Source organism: Mastigoproctus giganteus, chromosome 10 (assembly GCF_048544385.1).
Source record: "Mastigoproctus giganteus isolate SK-2022 chromosome 10, ASM4854438v1, whole genome shotgun sequence".
Classification (NCBI taxonomy): Eukaryota; Metazoa; Arthropoda; class Arachnida; order Uropygi; family Thelyphonidae; genus Mastigoproctus; species Mastigoproctus giganteus.
In genome coordinates, this window is record NC_143584.1 from 110,831,904 (window position 1) to 110,850,869 (window position 18,966).

Consider the following 18,966-nt stretch of genomic DNA (forward strand, 5'->3'; position numbering starts at 1 on the left):
AAAAACCTTGTTTGCACGCATTTGGAAATCAATGTTTAAGGAAGAGAACAACTGAGAGCAACATCTTTCTTCGCTCTAAGCTGTTCCGAGAATGACGTCAAGCTGGTTCCCAGATCATGGGGAGAATAGCATGACACAGACGTGTCATGCTATTCTACATGCTGCTGGGAACCAATTTACGAAGTTACCGAATAAGCGATTGCACTAAACGACAGCAATGCCACCCGTTTTCACTGGATTCTTCAATACAAGTGCCAGAATGTAAAATGCTGGATTTTACAGAGTTTTCTATACTTGGTTGCGCAATCTTAAACGTAATGGATGCAAGTATAGACTCTCCAAGCTGCTGGAGGGTGTCCACAGGTGTGGTAACTCATACCGACCACACTGCATACAATTTCCAGTATTCAGTAATACTGGATCCAGGCGCCGAGCGGTCCATTTCGCGACGTCCAACCCATATTCATTTAGGTTGGAAGGCGGCGAGTTTGGTAGCCATGGAAGAATGGAAAACTTGCCAGAATGCATGTCGAACCAGTCGAACAAAGTTGAAGCACAATGATTACAAGGAAAATTCGTGTCTGTCAACAAAATATCCCATGCCTTGTTGAAAAATGCCTTGGGGGTCCGGGCGATTACCATAAACGTATGCACATAATCAGAAATGCGCGATTGGTACGAGTCTCGAGTGTGGATGAGGATGTACTCAGATAACCCTAAATATGACAGGGTTTTTTAACGGTTAGAGGGAGGGTGGGCAAGGTTCCCAATCTAAATACACCCCAGGTTAAGCAAGCCACACCGGCACCAGTTCATTCACATGGTGCAATTAAACAATTCATTGGGCCAATCAACACCCACAATCAATGTCGCAATTCAGAGCTTGAACAGGAGAATTCAAGAGGTTATAAACTAAAAGAGTTTTCATGATGAGTGAGAAGGAAAGAGTCTAGAAAACCTTGTCTTCGCTATGTGGGAATAGCTCCTCTCCCATGTCCACTGTAGTCGCATTTTCTTATGATGGATTGTCAACAGGGACACTCTGGTGGAACGTGTGCTGCGATAGCCCAACCGTAAAAGCGACCATGGCATCCTCGTCTTGTATTGTGCGGTCAGTTGCTTCACTGTGGTATGTTTCGCTAAAAATACGATGAATCCTCCAGTCGCCGTTTTGGTCAAAAATTCTTCTCTGTCCTGCATGGTGGTTCTTCCACTCTTGATACGCACAAGACACAGCTGTACTGAATAATAGACGAAAGTGGCCGTCATATACATGTACTATGGGTCCGGTAGTAACTCGGTTAGGTCACGTTTCTGGCCTATTTTCTCGTGGAACACTGAATGCTGTAGTGTCAGACTCTTCCCTATTATAGAGACAGTGCGTCATGTGGCGACTAAAGCTATCTTAGTGTGTATATAAACACGCACGCGCGCGCGCATGTGCGTGTTACACATTACATGTAATGTGCAACACAAAATTATGAATTAAAAAAAACGTGATACAGTACATAGAAGCTATGCGAGAATCATGACGAAACAGCACGCGCAAAACTGCAGGCACTAATTTCTCTGGAACATATCCATTTTAAAAAATAGTAGTAGTACCAGAGAAATAAAAAGTAAAAATATAGCGTAGAAAAATAGAGTTGTAGCGACCGTAAAATATAAATAAAATTAAGAACCCAAAAGAATGGACAAAAGTCAAGAATAATTCAGACCCAAAAGGGGTTTAAACAATTAAAAAAAAAAAAAAAAAAACCTACTGAAAAGAATAGATTAACATAAAATAGTGGGAAATATCACATAATTCAACACGCTAAAAGCACGGGAATCCCGAGCAGTAAAAACAAAATAATATCACCCATTGGGGCTAAAATTTTTAATTAAAATTAAAGTACACATTTTACCAGCTACCGGTCACGATCAGAACCAAATGAGTATGCCTAGGTCTAAATAGTGAAATATCGCATAGCTATAAAAACAACGGAGAATGAAAAATGAAGAAAATGAGTTCATTTGAGCTCTTCAGGCACTGCTGAACTGAGAAATCATGAGAGATAAGCGGCATTTCATAACCAGTCAAATAAGGGACAAAGCTACTTATTTGAATGGCTGCAGCAATTATTCACGGTCACTACACCTCTGCCACACTAGTCTCCCCCTCATAAAAATATCCAAGTTCAATTAATTAATCACCGAGAGGCAGATATTATGAACTCTGGAAGACAAAATTTTGAGGATGTCGTTTGCTACGAATCGGTTGATCTTAAAAACACACTGAATTCACGAAGCGGGTAGCTGTCGAATAAGAGATGAATAGATATTTCTTATGTAACCGTTCCATGATTTAATTAAAACTAAGTAGAAGCGCATAAAAAACACAATCTTTAAAGGGATGAAGTAGCAATCTGCTTTTTTTTTTTTTTTTTTTTTTTATTTGCTAATGAACAACAAATAGCGGGCGGATATACAAAAGAAAGTGAATGAAAGGAGAGAGCAGCGAGAAGAAACTGTGTGGGTCGCTGTCAGTTAAAACAGACAATAAGAGCAAATTTGGAAACGCAAGATTTCTTTCTCTCTTTTCTACTGCGAACTGGAGGATGTAGGCGTACACCTTGTCGTATCATGTTGAAACGCTCGTGCCGTTTGACCGCTTGGCTGGTTTTAGCCACCCCTTATTTTACTTGTTAGTGCAGCAGAAAACTCCAGTGACCCACAACTTGGCGTGCCCCCGAGGCAATCCACAACTTGAAGGACCGTGTAAGCCTGTAGAAATGTTACGCAGAGATCAATGACCTTTCCGCTACCTTCCTGACTAGATCACCCCTCCTAATATAGCTGGTCACCTTCCGTAAAGGGGAAGCATTATAGCGTTGCACGCGCATAATTGTAAAGTTGTGGTGAATTTTACCATACGGAGTCTCCGATGCTTGCCCGCTTGTGTTTTTAAATTAGTGGGAACCAGTATATCGAAGGTCACGCAGGGTTGCACCTTGTAATAACTAATTCTAAGCATAATTTGTGTTACTTATGGAATTTTTGGTTGCTGCCCTCCTACAAAAAAGAAATAAATTTATTTAAAACAGGACGGTAAATAAACGTGAAGAATAAAAGCGTAATTTGTTTTAACATTATTAAATACTTAGATATCGAATCTGCTTTTGATGATATCAATGTGCCAGCTATCCTTTGCCTACTCGAGTCCCACTATCCGAACCAGTTCTTGGTTCTTCTCATCGCTTCTCCATGACAGGGAAAAACAGGTCGGTACCCGTGGACAATCTCAGAAGTAAGCCATCTTTGTCGGTGTTCTCCACGGTGGAGTTCTATCCAGATTATTATTTACAGCCATCATCGTACCTCTCGTCCACGACAATCAGAACATCATATTTTCAGGTGGTATAAAAATTCTGACCCCCTCCCCCACAAACATCTCAAGTGACATTAATAATAATAACCTTTTACAAATTTCCCTCTTACCTCCAACGATATGGTTTATCAATAAACCCCAAGAAAACTATTAATCTAACTAGTAATACTCCCGTCATTCAACGATAGCGTAATCTCAGCTGTCACAGTCCACTCAGACCTAGGAATAGCGTTTTTATCCCAAGCTTCGGTTCGTTGCACACATAGAAAAGCTTACGTCAACAGCCGCATTTCTTTGATGGGCTGCCAAGCAATATTTAATATATTCAAGTATAGTTGTTGCGGACCCCATTAGTTGATATTTAATACGAAGTGGCATAGTATTTATGGTAAAGCACCACCAGGCCTCCGTAGCCGAGTGGTCATGAGCGGGAGTGCAGTAGCACACACTCTTTGAGTAGACCGGGGTTCAAGCCCATGACTGCTAAATACGGTCGATTTGCCAACACCCGCACTGGACCAGCGTGACAGATTATGGTCCATTTCCCCTCAGCATGAATCGTTGAGGAGGCTTCCATCCTGCAGTGGGTTGATAATGGCTGCAGTTTACTTTTTTTTTCTTTTTTTTTTTTTTACCACCGGTGGTCTCCCACTAACTGCGCCATCAGTACTCTTGTAAAGTATATAGAACTCTGTAAATTCCAGCAATGTGTGTGGCATGTTGTATGGGTATATTATTGTGTTGGGTTCTGTTGTTTCTCTGGCTACTTGGCCGCAGGACACCTAGTGAGACGCTACGTTGCCCGCCACCACCACTAGGAAGTAAACCACTACCCATTATTCTCTGGCTGGATTCCACCAGGGTTGGCTGAGCTTCCTGGACAAAGTCCAAGTGACAAAAAAGAAAAAAAGAGAGAGGGGGAAAAAAAAAAAGACAAAAGACAAAAAAAAGGGGAAAAGAGAAAGGAAAGGGGGGGGGAATGGAGTGATAGTCGAAGAATGAGAATCAAAGTGGGGAGGAAAATGGAAGGACGAAGAAAGAGGGCATCCACTAGATGAGGAAGGCAGGGAAGGAATGGACACTCCCGGACCAGCAAGTCCACTCGAGCCTAGCAACAGTAAAAGTTTGCAAAGCCAGAGTAATTCCAAAGGAAAGAGTCAGCAAGTCGTGGTAGGTCATTGGAGGGATTAATTGTCCTGGTTGTCATCTGTCTGTTATGGGTTTGTTTGACGATTGGCTCGTCTAAATTCCAAGATTGATTTTGCAAACTCATTAAATGCAAGTTAGCAACGCACATCCTGCAGTAAGAGGTGCTCATTATGCTGTGGGTTTTCCTGTATTTCAGTTATTAACCTGAGTCGGAGGTCTTCGTATATAGGACAAGTGTACATAATGTGGTCCCAACTTTCTTCATCTCCACATGTACAAAGAGGGTCATTTTCAATCCCCAGCGTTGTCAGTGTGAGCTCAAAGGAGGAAGGCAGCTTGTAGGCCTGGTAAATAACAACCAGGGGAGGAGACTTTGCACTAGTAAATGCAATTGGTGGGATGAATTTCCTGGTAATTATACCATTGCCAAGTTTTTCCTAACTCTCTTGTCAGATTCTGGTAAATTTTTCGGTGATTTTCTTCTTTTCGTGTCCGAGATCATTTGTGAGGTCAAGGGTAATATCAGCTATTGTCGTTTGAATGTCCCTCTTCACGCGTTGGAAGAGACCTGTGCGGATGGACACATTTCAACCTCATCTAAAGTACGTGGCCGACAATCGTCGGCCGCGTACTTTAAATGAGGTTGAAATGTGACCTTCATATCAATAAGTATTCCCAAATACTTGACTTCCGGATAGAGCCTTATTGAAATATTGTCTATTTTAATGACTTGTGAGCTAGTTAGCTGCACTGTTCCTTTAAGCAATATTGATTTAGTTTTCTCGCCGAAGATGACCAGCCGATGAGTAGATATCCTCTTCTGTAGTTCTGAAAGAGCTGTTACCATGAGTTTCCAGGCCAGCTCTTGTGTTAGCTTTCATTACCTAGACCATGTCATCAGCGAAAGCGAGAGATTCAACATGCTAAAAACCCGTCCCAAGAAATTTATCCCGGACAATGGGCCAAAAAAGGGTCCCAGGACCAACCCCTGGGGGCAACCTCGAGTGACCTGACGTAGCCGAGTGGTCAGAGGCGAGAGTGCATAGCACGCGTTCCTTGATTGGACCGGGGTTCAAGCCCGTGACTACTAAATACGATAAATATTTGTATTGACGATTTATTATAAATTCTACTGACTTGGTTGTCGTGCCGAAGTATAAACAGAAAATTTATTTATTTATTTATTTGACAATTCTAGTAACTGGCGGTGACAACAACCCGACGGTGACTTAGATATGACAATACAATTATACAAATTAAGTGGAATTTTAGCAAGCTGCAGCCTCCTTAATATGTTGAGCCACCATAGTCGGTCAAAGGCCTCAGCAAAATCAATCATGACGGCAAGTGAATACCTGGAATCTGTCAATATTTAATATATATCAAGGGTCCACAAGTAATTACGAATTTTTATTTATTTATTGTACCAGATGTTCCCTGCCAAATTCTGGCATCCCGCGAAATTACAATACCGTACGTACAATATTTATTACAATTTACACTATTATAAAGAAAATGAGCTAGAGCCATTCAAAAGTAAGGAACAATGTCCGAAGTCCATACGGCTCAATCTCACAAAGATAAGAACTGCAGTCCATCCGCACATTCTGGCAGTCCCTAACTGAACAGCTGCCCAGACCCGTACCACAAGGATACGCTGAGACGAACAGCACAAGAAGTTGCTTGCCAGTCCAGATGATAACACCCCAGCACCACAAAGATATGCTTATACAATAATAGCTTTCCTACTCCTTCCAGACGTCAGGAATGATATCATTTAAAGCTAAGCAACCCACCGTTAATCGAAACGGTACTGCACATTCTATGCTGCCCTAATCAATTAAGACTTCCCTTTCAATAACTATAGGGCCAACTTATATATACCGCCATTGAATTACAAAGTTCTTCTTAACGTAATCAAACCGACTAAAAACGAGCATGTCCAGCAGAAAGAGAAAAAAAAAATGTGGACTGTAAATTTGGATTGAATCAGGAAGACAATACCTCTGCCAGCCTTGTCGACACGGAAGAAACCTTTTTGTTATCGGTCCTTTGACGCTGCTATCCTACCGTTCCTTCCATAACAGTTTTTTTTTTTTTTTTTCCTTCTTTGCAGCCACGGTTAACATTGCACTGCAATGGACATTCTCTCATACATTCATCTTTTCCGATGGTAAAAGGACATTAACCTAAAAAGCAGACTCAAATCAGGGTGCATTCTTCCCGATAATTCCTGTAGTCAGTGTGTCATTTCATACCGTCCGACACGCCATACTGAGCTGTAACAGCATCGCTCTCTGAACTGCAAGTATCTTGTACACATTTCCCCTTTACAATGAACAGTCTAGCCCAGTGGTTTTCAACCGGGGTGCAACGTAATTTGGGTTTAAGTTACTTAAACTTATTATTATTTTATCAAGTTATATGTTTATTTCATTATAAAAAGGTGTACAGTATCTTTTTTAATTTTGTGGTGATCTATAATTGATGTTTACTTAGTACCTCTATATAAAGAATAAAATTATTATATATATAGACAAAAAAGGTAAAAATCAGTATATTTGTGTATAAGGTAGGGGAGTGAAGCTATCAGGTGTAATAACCATGGAAGAGTAAGTAAAAAATCAATTTACCTGAAACAAAAATAAAATGCAATTAATAAGGCCATAATTATTGTAAGAACCTAAAGCTGTGTGTCCTAGGACTTTAACTACTTCTTCAGAAGGGTCGGCAGCGAAAATCGTAGGAGCCACGACAACACTAATAGAGATATGGCTTATTGTCATGGCTCCTACGATTTTCGCTGCCGACCCTTTTGAAATAGTTAAAGTCCTAGGACTCACAGCTTTAGGTTCTTACAGTAATTATGACCTTATTAATTGCATTTTATTTCAGGTAAATTGATTTTTTACTTACAGGTTCTCCCTATTCTTCCATGGTTATTACACCTGATAGCTCAACTCCCCTACCTTATACACAAATACAGTATACTGATTTTTACCTTTTTGTCTATTATTCATTATGATTGCCGGTCAAAAAGGCCAGCACAGTTGCAAACCTAAGAATACTTGATTCCACACATAAAATCATGCTATTCACTGCTACTCGCGCCTGCAGCACAGTGAGCACACACGATGTGCAAGTTATCGCTGGAACTTTCCCCTTAGACTTAGAAGTGGTGAGAAGAGGCATCCTCCACGAGATCGCTAAAGGCAATGCTTGTACACACCTTGACTTCAACGGAGATCCAGGAAATAACCGCATTGCGGAAAAAAGCAGACTCCAGCTCCACTTGCTGCACACGTGGCAGGCACGATGGGATGTCTCCATCAAAGGTGGGATAACAAAGACGTTCCTTCCAAATGTAGATAGATTCCAACCTAAATTACCAACCTGGTCTGTTTGTGACGTACCTACTCACAGGACTCACAGGTGCGTTCAACTTACCTTAAACTTACCTACTCACAGGTGCCTTAAACGCCAAAATAACAACTCTAGGAATAATTGAAAATCCAAATTGTACTTGTGGCAATCCAGAAACTTGGTCACACCTAATGTTTGACTGCCACCAATACGACGACATCCGCTGCCAGCTGGTGACAAGACTACAACATTCACCCAAGCAGCAGGAGCAATTCATCCTGGACGATAAAGAACCATATATGGCATTCACTGAATTTGCACAAAAATTGTTTAACAGACGCCGAGCCACACTGGCCCAACAAGCAAATAACAACACATTGGAAACTAAATGGAGTGACAAATGCATAAATACCCGAAGACCAAAACGGTAGAGGAGGAACAAGTAGCAAAAGGCAACTAAGAATGGAACAAGCAACATAACGACAATATAAAATGGGACAAGCTACTATTCCCACAACAAATTCTATACCTCCAAAGTGAATAAAAGGACATGGTCTACAACTCTGTGACTGATTGAACCCTGAATCTGCAAAAGGGCCACACGGACCTGAGCCATACAGCTTCGCTGCCATCAAACCTCGTTGGGGATCAGAATCGAGCACCTGACTCGATTCCTTTCCAACCCTACCACGGCGGGGAGGAGACACTGTCCCCGCCGCAAACCCCCCTTCCTCTCTGGTGAGGGATGGGCATGCCTCACTGACCAACTGGGGACACCTCCTCTATCGCTCCCATACGTCTATCTTTACCCCCCAGTCTTCTGTCTCCCCTCCTACTCTATCTATATACAACGTGAACGCCCCACACATTAAATTTAACAACACTCAAAATAATCTTCGCCCAGTCTCGGCCTATCCATCTATGTAATATCAAACCCCCCAGCGGTGTGTACGGGCATACAACGTATGCGGTATGCAGACAAGCGAAATGAGTATATACACATACATATTATGAATTTTTTTTTTTTTTTTTTTTAGGTCCTAGCCGCTGAAATCTCTGATAAATAAGCGACAGGACCTGCCATAGCAACTAAGTCTACTGGGTTCCTAGTCTGCTTCCACGAGGCGAAGTGCGGGCAACGTCGGACCGCAGTAGGGGTTTTGCGGCTAAATGGCCAGAGGAACAACGATACACAACACTACACGTAAACAATACCCATATACTTTTAAATCTCTGGCCTTTACAGTGATCTGTAGCACAAGACAATGTATACAAAGCGGAGATAGGGGGGGGGGGGCAGGTGCCGTTTGACCCTAAACACACTTTACACTTTACTTACTTTTGGGTTGCCAGGTAGGCACTGTACCCACCTGGTCAGCCGCCTAAAATTGACTCGACACTGAAGAATAGAGGCTTAACGCAGCGCAGCTGCCAAACGCCATTTGGCGACTTGAAGAGGGTGCCCTAGCCTCCATTTTTAATACCCCAATCCCTGGCGGGGGGGAGAGGGTCTTACTGTCTCTCCCCTCCTCGAGGCTCTCAATTTCCCTTCTGGCATGCCCCACTGTGACGCGATCGCCTCATCTCTCTTTTCCCCCCATACTTCAGTCTCCCCACCCACTCTACCTGCACATACGCAAGCGAATTCCCTACACGTCGGAATTCATTTAATCATCTCCAAATTACGTTTTTCGCCCATACACTCGGCCTTTCATAATTTAGCATTATTCCTCATCGAATTTATCATAAAAAAAATAAAAAATATATATAGTTATTATAGTAAAAGCACAATAAGTACTAAACATTACATCAGTCTATAATCTAGTTATTATAGTAAAAGCACAATAAGTACTATACAGATGCTGAACATGTATATGAACACAACAGCATACAGCTTGCAGTAAGCCATAAGGCCAAAATAACTTATAAAAAGTAAAATAGCCTATGCAGGCTTACATGGCCAAACCCTGGAAATAAACATATAATTAGTAATAAAATATAAATATATAATACAATGATGATTATGTAGTTAACTATTGGTGTAGAGATATGTTGAAAGGGACTTTTTCAAGGGCTAACCCTCTCAATATATCCTACCAATAATTAAAAGAGCTATCTGTTTCTGATTGCCATCTGCCTGTTTAACAGGGTCCAAATCTTAGCCTTAATTATGTTATAATTTAGTAGCAAACAGGCAAGATAACATTTAGCCCTAGGGCCATGTAGACCTGCATGGGCTATTTTCGTTTTTATAAGTTATTTTGGCCTTATGGCTTACTGTATACTGTTGTGTTCATATACATGTTCAGCATCTGTATAGTACTTATTGTGCTTTTGCTATAATAACTAGATTATAGACTGATGTAATGTATAGTACTTATTGTGCTTTTACTATAATAACTAGATTACAGACTGATGTAATGTACAATCTGCTTTTGATGACATTAATCTAATCTGGCTAATAACTTTTATATTCATCCCTATTGTTTATATATATATATATATATATATTTTTTTTTTTTTTTTTTTTTTTTTTTTTGGTCCTAGCCGCCGAAATCTCAGGAAATTAAGCGGCAGGACGAACCTGCCAGAGTAAATCTTAGTCTACTGGTGTTTCCTAGTCGGCGAAAGTGGGGCAACGTTAGGCCTCAGCAGAGGTCCAACGGCTAAACGACCAGATGAACAACTGTACATGACACTACACAAACAATATCCATGCACTTTTAAATCTCTGGCATTTCCCAGCGAACTGGTTCACTCACAATGAAAACAACGCGGAGATTGGGGAAACCCCCGGTGCCGTTTGACCCTAAACACACTTTATCAAATTTTCCTGTAATTTATCCTCCATTTCTCTATGCGTCGAAATTGTGGGCATCATTGGCTTCGATAACCAAAATGCCAATCTTCTCTGCAGAATTTTGGCTCCTAAAATGGACAAACTGGATAAACTGCCAACCATCCAAAGACCGAACCTTAACTAGTCCGTATTTATCCAGCACGGTCAGTGGAGTTTACAATAAATCGTCAATGCAAACTTTAATCGCATTTAGTAGTCACGGGCTTGAACCCTGGTCCACTCAAAATGCGGATGCTCCTGTACTCTCGCTCCTGACAACTCAGCTACGTCAGGCCAGTGCAACTGGGATATGGCCTACCTCTCATGAGTCGTTTATTGAAAATAAACGACTCATGACCACAGTGAGAATGGTCACAGCGTACATGTCAGCACCGCTTATATGGTATTCATGTTAATGGAGATTCCTCCTGCCGGAACTCCGAACACCCCTAATAATCCGCACACAGCACAGGAGATTATGTCTGACCGTTTCCTCCCAAACCAAATGCTAATTGAAATACAACTCATTTACTCCGACGCATTGAATAAATTTCTTACCAACAACACCCTACAGAAAAAAAAGATTCTGACAGCCTTCTAAGACGAATGGTGTGCTTTTCCCGCATCCGTAATGAGGACTGTTAATTCTTAGCGATGTAACTGCTTACCCGCAAGATATATGTCGTCTGTGAAGTAGCGAGGTCATACATCACCTACGCAGCTGAGTGATCTGGATCGAGGATGCATAATTACATGTGCTTTGAGAGACCGTGTTTCGAACCCACATGACTACTGAATACAGCGTTGTTTCTTGTATTCCCTCAATTCTGTGAACTCCTCTGACCCTGTGGTCGTGCCAGAGTATTAAACAGAAAATTTATTTTATTTAGGTACGTACACCGATGAGCCAAAACGTTATGACCACCTACCTAATATGATGTTGGTCTTCCACGTGCAGCCAAAACAGCTCGTGCCTGGCGAGGCATGGACGCTACAAGAATTATAAATGTCTTGTGGTATCTGGTACCAACACGTAACCAGCAGATCCTTTAACTCCTGCAAGGTCCGCGGTTGAGACGCCGCAGATCGGAGTTGCTGTTCCAACACAAACCACAGATGCTCGATGGAATTGATGTCTAGGGAATTCGGAAGCCAGGGCAGTACCTGTAAGTCTTCGTCATGTTCCGCGAACCAGTCTCAAACAATCCGGGCGGTGTGGCATGGTGCATTATCCTGCTGAAAGACGGCACCGCCAGAGGGAAAGACTGTTACCATGAAAGGGTGTACCTGGTCAGCAATGATATAGTGTATAGTGTGTTCTCGTCTAACGGCACCAGGGGTTTCCCCCATCTCCGTGAAAAATCTCCGCACAGATTTAAAAGTGTAGTGTTATGTATCGTTGTTCCTTTGGCCATTTAGCTGCTATACCCCTATGATGTTTAGGTAGGTGGCAGACGTCAGAGTGCCTGGCACATGGATGACTGGCACAGGGTGTCCCAGCAGAACATCGCCCAAAGCATGACACCGGCTTGTTTTTGTCCCATGGTGCATCCAGGAGCCATCACTTCCCCAGGTAAACGATGCACAGGTACCCGGCCGTCCACATGTTGCAATAGGAACCGTGATTCATCGGACTAGACGACCATCTTCCAACCACTCAAGGTCCAGTTTCGATGCTCGGTGGCCCATTGTAGGCGCTGTCGCCGGTGAACCATGGGTAGCATGGGCACTCGGAGCGGCCTGCGGATATGCAGCCCCATTTTCAGCAGGGTTCTATGTACCGTGTGTTTTGACACATTACTCCCGTCACCAGCATTCCAATTACCGGAGAGTTGTGCCACATACCATCCGGGAGAGCCTTCGCCCACCTCGAGCATCGATAAGCCGTGCTCGTCCAACACCTCGTCGGCGGTTCGTGGGTTTCCCCTCCTTGGACCACTTTCGGTAGATACTAACCACAGCTGACCGCGAGCATCCCACCAGCCGTGCCATTTCGGATATGCTCTGACCCAGTCGTCTGGCCATTACAATTTGGCCTTTATCACACTCGCTTAAGTCCGCTGCCTTTCCGATCTGAAGAACAAGAGTAACTGATTAACGGAGCTCAGTATCAGGTATTTTTTATACCGTGTCCCGACCCGCGCACGCGCCGTAGTTCACCAGCAGTTGCTTCGATTTGCATAACGACTCGCTGGTCATACTGTTTTGGCTCATCGGTGTATAAGTAAATATCCGCGCTAACCCATAATTGAGGGTGGTACTAAACATTGTCAATAATGCTGTGACTGGTAATAACCCTCAGCGTGTTGGGTCTGATGGCGTCACCTTAACATAGCTAAGTGCTATATGCCAGATATCCATCAAAAGACAGTTATTCAAAAAAAAAAAAAAAAAAAACGCACAACGTGCTGTTGTCTCGAAAAGTTTATCCAACTAAATATACTTTGGACTAATTAACTAGGCAATGAATTGCTGACTATGGACTTAAAATACAGAAACAAACTGCCACTCTTCCTACAGCCGTTTCGAACCGTATTAGATTCTCATCAATGAAGAGATAGGTGCAAAAAGTTCAACATGAACAGACTTTCTTACACATCTTTATAAATACTTTGGGCGCAAACTATTTCAACTCCAGTGTAACTGCACAATAGACTAAGTTTAAAGGAGAGGGGAAAAGGCAAATAAATTAAAAAAAAAAAAAAAATACATACAATACAAAACAAACCATCAACTTGATCACTATAAAATAGAGAACCATAAAAAAAAAAAAAAAAAAAACTCTTAAAATTTATTTTGGTTCATTATGTTTCTATTTTAATAATGAGAATCTAATAAGGTTCGAAACGGCCGTATGAAGAGTGGCATACAAAATATTTAGAATTTGTATAAGAAATAACCATAAATAATTCAATGTTCCAGTCGTTTTGTGTTTTATAGATTATGCAAAAGCATTTGATTGTGTTCAACATGAGAAACTATGGGAAACGATGACTATTATGGGTTTCCCAATCCACATAATTCAGCTGATTAAGCTACTGTACCAGGAACAGGAAAGAACTGTGAGAACGAACATGGGAAACATGGACTTTTTCACAATAGAGGGCTGTATTTTGCCTCACCTTTTTAATCTTTATGCCGAAGATATCATGCGTGAAGCTTTGGAAGATTTAGAGATTGGCATCAAAATTGGAGGACTGAAGATAAACAACCTTCGTTATGCAGATAATACTGTGCTAATTTGTAATTCTAAGGATCATCTTAAAGAAACTCTGAGGAAAGTATGTGAAGCAAGTAAGAAAAAAGGATTGTTTCCGAATGTGAGTAAAACTAAAATTATGGTGATAATCTCGGTTCCAGTAAAGTGAAGGTTAATGGGCAAGATATCAAAGAAGTCGATGAATTTGATTACTTAGGGTCAAGAATAAATAAAAATAGTGGCTGCTCAAACGATGTAAAGAGACGACAGGCAATTGCTAAAACTCTGGTCGATGATTTGATAAAATTATGGAGAGATCATGATCTGCCTCTAAAGACGAAACTCAGAATCATTGATTCGTTAATTTTTCCAGTTGCCACTTATGGATGTGAAGGATGGAGTCTGAAAAGAATTGACAGGAAGAAAATTGAGGCATTTGAAATGTGGTGTTACAGGAGAATACTGCGTATTTCCTACTTGGATCGAAGAACAAATGAGAGGGTATTGAATAAAATTGGCAGGCCTAAAATTCTTCTTCATAGCATCAACAAAATAAAACAAGTTTTTTGATCATATAGTAAGAAGGGAAAACTTTCTATTGAAGAATATAATGGAAGGAAAAACCGAGGGGAAGAGGGGCAGAGGAAGACCTGCAACTAGGTGGAAGGATGAGATCAGTGAACTTCTGGGCATGACACTTAGCGATGCTGCTCGTATAGCACACGATCGATGCAGTTGGAGGAATTTGTTGGTGGCCACAACAGCTCCTCAGGGAGCTATGCGAGAAGAAGATAAGAAATAACCACAGCCATATCATTGCACTTGAACTGTATATATCTGTTTGTATGTTAATTGTAACGTGAGCCATAAAAAGTGATAATACAATACATCATGTAATGCAATATCCTCGTTGCAAAAAAAAGTTTTCTCTCACAATAACATTTTACAGGTCAACGAATAAAAAATGCAATTTGGTTAACGGATTTACTGTCAACATTGAAACTTTTCTCTGTTCACTTAATCAAACAGAGATGAAAAAAAAAAAAAAAACTATATTTTGAATCTGTACATCATTATGCATAGATTACACCCATTTGAAGTGATCACTGCATACTTGAGTAAAATGGAGGCCAAGTGATTTATTCTCGGGGAGTGCTTTAACCATAAATTGTACTACTGACTAGGAGTATAAGTACTGATGGGCGCTGCAAATGATGCCTATAATTTTCAATACCTTCGGTATAAATGGCAGTTTTAACCTTTTGTCATTTCTTTGACATTGCGTTAATTAACTAAGCAGTTTAAATCTGCTGGTTGTAAAAACAGACGGAAAGGGAAAGACAGTTTCCCAAGTTCATATATTCTTGGATGAAACTTCTTGGATTAATGTTATTTACAAACACAGCAATCTTGGTGTTCACAGAACGCATTATTGCAGCCTAATGCTAAGAAATGAAGAACTCGGAAGTGAAAAACACTTCCGAGTTCTTTGTTTAATTACTTTTATCAGTCTCTCTAATCTTCAATCATCTCGAATGGAAAGAGAATGTCATGACCTCCTAACAAACTTCCGAACCATAAACTGTTCCTTGTAACTTTGCGCGATGCGATTGATCTATTAATATTATTTATTATATGCTAAAAATGGACATGTTCCAATGAACGGTGAAGCTAAGCACATTGAAATGACGTAAATCGGGCATTGATTTTTTTTTTTTAACTTAACATATGTAACAAAAAAAAAAAAAACATAAGTAAATATGTTATGAATGGGGAAATTCGTTTCTTTGATAAACTTTTGGACTCGGCCACGAATTTAAGCTTCATTTAACTACTCATTAAAACCAAGAATGAAACAAATCAGCATCAACACAGAAAAGCAATAAAAATGCACAAGTATGTACTGCATATGTATTCATTTTAAAGAGCCACAGAGATAATTAATTACCGTCCTCCCAACACCGATTGGAAAATGTACCGGTTCGTATTCCCTAAATGACGGGTTAAGAACTATGGTTTTTACTTCCGGAACCTCGATTTTTACTCGCAGACAGACACTGTCGCCTTAGTTGCTTTTGCACGTAACACATTTTAAAAAGCGAACGATAGAAGTCTAAACAGGAATTTCGTGATACAGTTCATTACAGCAATGCGAAAGATCACCAAATTCTCGAGTGAACATGCTGCTTCGTATCATGATTTAGATCATATAAAGAATGATGATCATCCTTTTCTTGAACAAAGTGAAGCTGTCAGACATCTCTTTTGTCGTGAGCTGTTTCACTTTCTGTACTCAATGCATTTCTCCTTCCTCCTGCATTCTTATCATTCCTCATTGTTTGTTGTAGGGTTTAAGGCGCATTAGCAACTTAGCCATATTGCACCGTATATAATTTGTCTGTCAACTGCATGTGTTCTGTGGTCGGTTTGCTGGACGAAAACACCTAGTTCCTCGGAGGAAAAAACCATGCTAACATCGCCTGAGACCAACTAACTCAGCCTCGTTGTGAAAACAAGTCTATAAAAATTCCTCGCGTCACTGACGGAATTCGAACTCAGGTCTTTTCCACCCGGTACAGGGAGGACGGTGGTTATACCAGCTGTGCTGCCCACGAGGTCTCCGATTCTCATTCAGCATTGTGAAACTTTAGCGTTTCCTCCATATTATACCAACTTCGTCGAGGCCAATCTCATCTGCCAATTCCAGATTCTGTAGCTGAATTTGGGAACAACTAGTAAATTCCTGGATACTTAAGATATTTTAACATAGCTCGGAAACTACCGGACGTCACTGAGGTGGTCATTAGGCCTAGGCATCCCTTAGTAACCCCAAAAAATCTTCGAACATTGTACACGGTTAGTGGACAATAAGGATCTTATCGGCGACGCTGTTTGCAGTGGTGCTGGAAGATTTCCTTATATCCGAACTTCGTTTCATATGCAGACATTAAATTCTTTATAATCTCAACTGATGCTTGCTCTTCAAGAACCTTATTCAAATAAAGGTTCTGTTAAAGGTCTACCCATTCGTTATCGGATTATACAGTCCAACCCTATCAAAGTAGGAACTGGCGGAAATGGACGATGGATCTGGGCTTCAATCGTGATTAGAGATCCAACCCTACGGTAACAAAAATTCCTAGTCTGTGTTCCATGCATGCTGTGTGTGTTTGCTTGGAGGGTTGGTTTGGCCAGATTTATCTGGTGTCGCTTTAATTGCCAGTGCTCACAGTACCAGGATTCCATTCAACCTTTCGTCGATCATCTGGATGCAACATTACGATCTCTCAAGGATAAACAGGTCATCGTTTTGATGGATGCGAATGCAGAGTCCGCCTTGTGGAACAGCCCACAGACAAATCAAAAAGGAGAGTTGCTGGAGGACCTTATTCTTTCACAACGTTTAAGATTTCTTAATACTTCTGCACATCCTCCGACTTCTGTAACCCCTCAAGGACATTCCTACATCGATTTGTCTCTTGTTATCTCGCCCATTGCCTCTAAGATTAGTGATTGGAAATTACACACAAGCTGGTCTAGCGACCATAATGTAATCACCTTCTGTTTGGGTGCTGACATCTCTAGAGATCAGATACAACTGATAACCCTAGGTATCATACACAATCGGCCAAATGGCAAATTTTTGATAGTTCCCTCATGGAGTCTCTTTCATCGGACCAGCTGAACGTCATGGAAAAACTCTTTCTGTTGACAACCAGGTAAATTTCATTCAGGACAATATACTACAGGCGTGTGACAAATCGATGAGTTTTAGGAAGTGGAAATCTTAGGTGCCCTGGTGGTCACCAGTTTTATCGAACCTAAAATCGCTAACTAGGCGAACACGACGTGAATTTCAGAGAGCAAAAAGGGATAGAACCGTTCATCCCTGGAAATACTGGTGTTACAATAGATATAAGCAAGCTGGACGGCAATATCACCAAGAGATATATAGACAGAAAAAGGCTTCATAGAAAAGTATGGTGAGTTCCCAGGGAAATGCTGATCCCTGGGGACTGGTGTACAAGTTATTGAGTAACAAGATACCTGGAGAGGTTCTTGTTGTTTGGTTTTTAGGGGCATTAGCAACTAAGGCCATATTGCTCCGGGAATATGCGGTGGTCATTCCCTGACCTTTCCACATCCTCCGTATTTGGTGGTGACGGGCTCGAACCCCGGTCTAATCAAGAAGCGTGTGCTACGCACTGCTGCTCCTTCCTACCTGGCTACGGAGGAGCCTGCGCCTGGAGAGGTGTTTGCTTCAGTTAAAACTACAGAGAATCAGGACACCCTTTCATGGACGTCTACTATTAATAGAATTCTTGATGTAATCATACACCAGGACGATGGAAAGTGTGAGCTTTCGGAGCCGGTGGAAATTAAATCTAAAAATTCGACTTATATTGGACAGTCTGAAGAGACTCCTTTCACATTTGAAGAGGTAGATAATGCAATAAATACAATGCGCTCTGGGAAATGTCCCGGTTTTGATGGTCTTGAAGTGGACGTCCTCAAAAGAGCCTGGAAAGTTGTTTCTCGATTTATTCTCAAGCTGTTTGATTCTTGTCTACAACACGGACGCGCCTCCGTGGCCAGGTGGGAAGGAGCAGCAGTGCGTAGCACATGCTTCTTGATTAGAGCTTCTTGTTCGAACCCGTCACTACCAAATACGGAGGATGCGGAAAGGTCAGGGAATGACCACCGCATATACTGGAGCAATATGGCCTTAGTTGCTAATGCTCCTAAAAACCAAATAACAAACAAACAAACATACAACATGGAATTTTTCCTAAAACCTGGAAAATTGCAAATCTTAAGATACTCCTTAAACATCCTAAGAAACCTGAGGACGACCCGGCTTCATATAGGACGATTGCCTTGCTACCAGTTATGGGCAAGGCACTGGAAAAAGTGATCACTATTCGGCTATTAGTTATTCACACCAATAAAGCATTATCATCTCCTGATCAATTTGGTTTTACTCGTGGCAAGGGGACTGAGGATGCAATTGCCAGACTCCTTACTTTGCAAAACGAAACTGATACA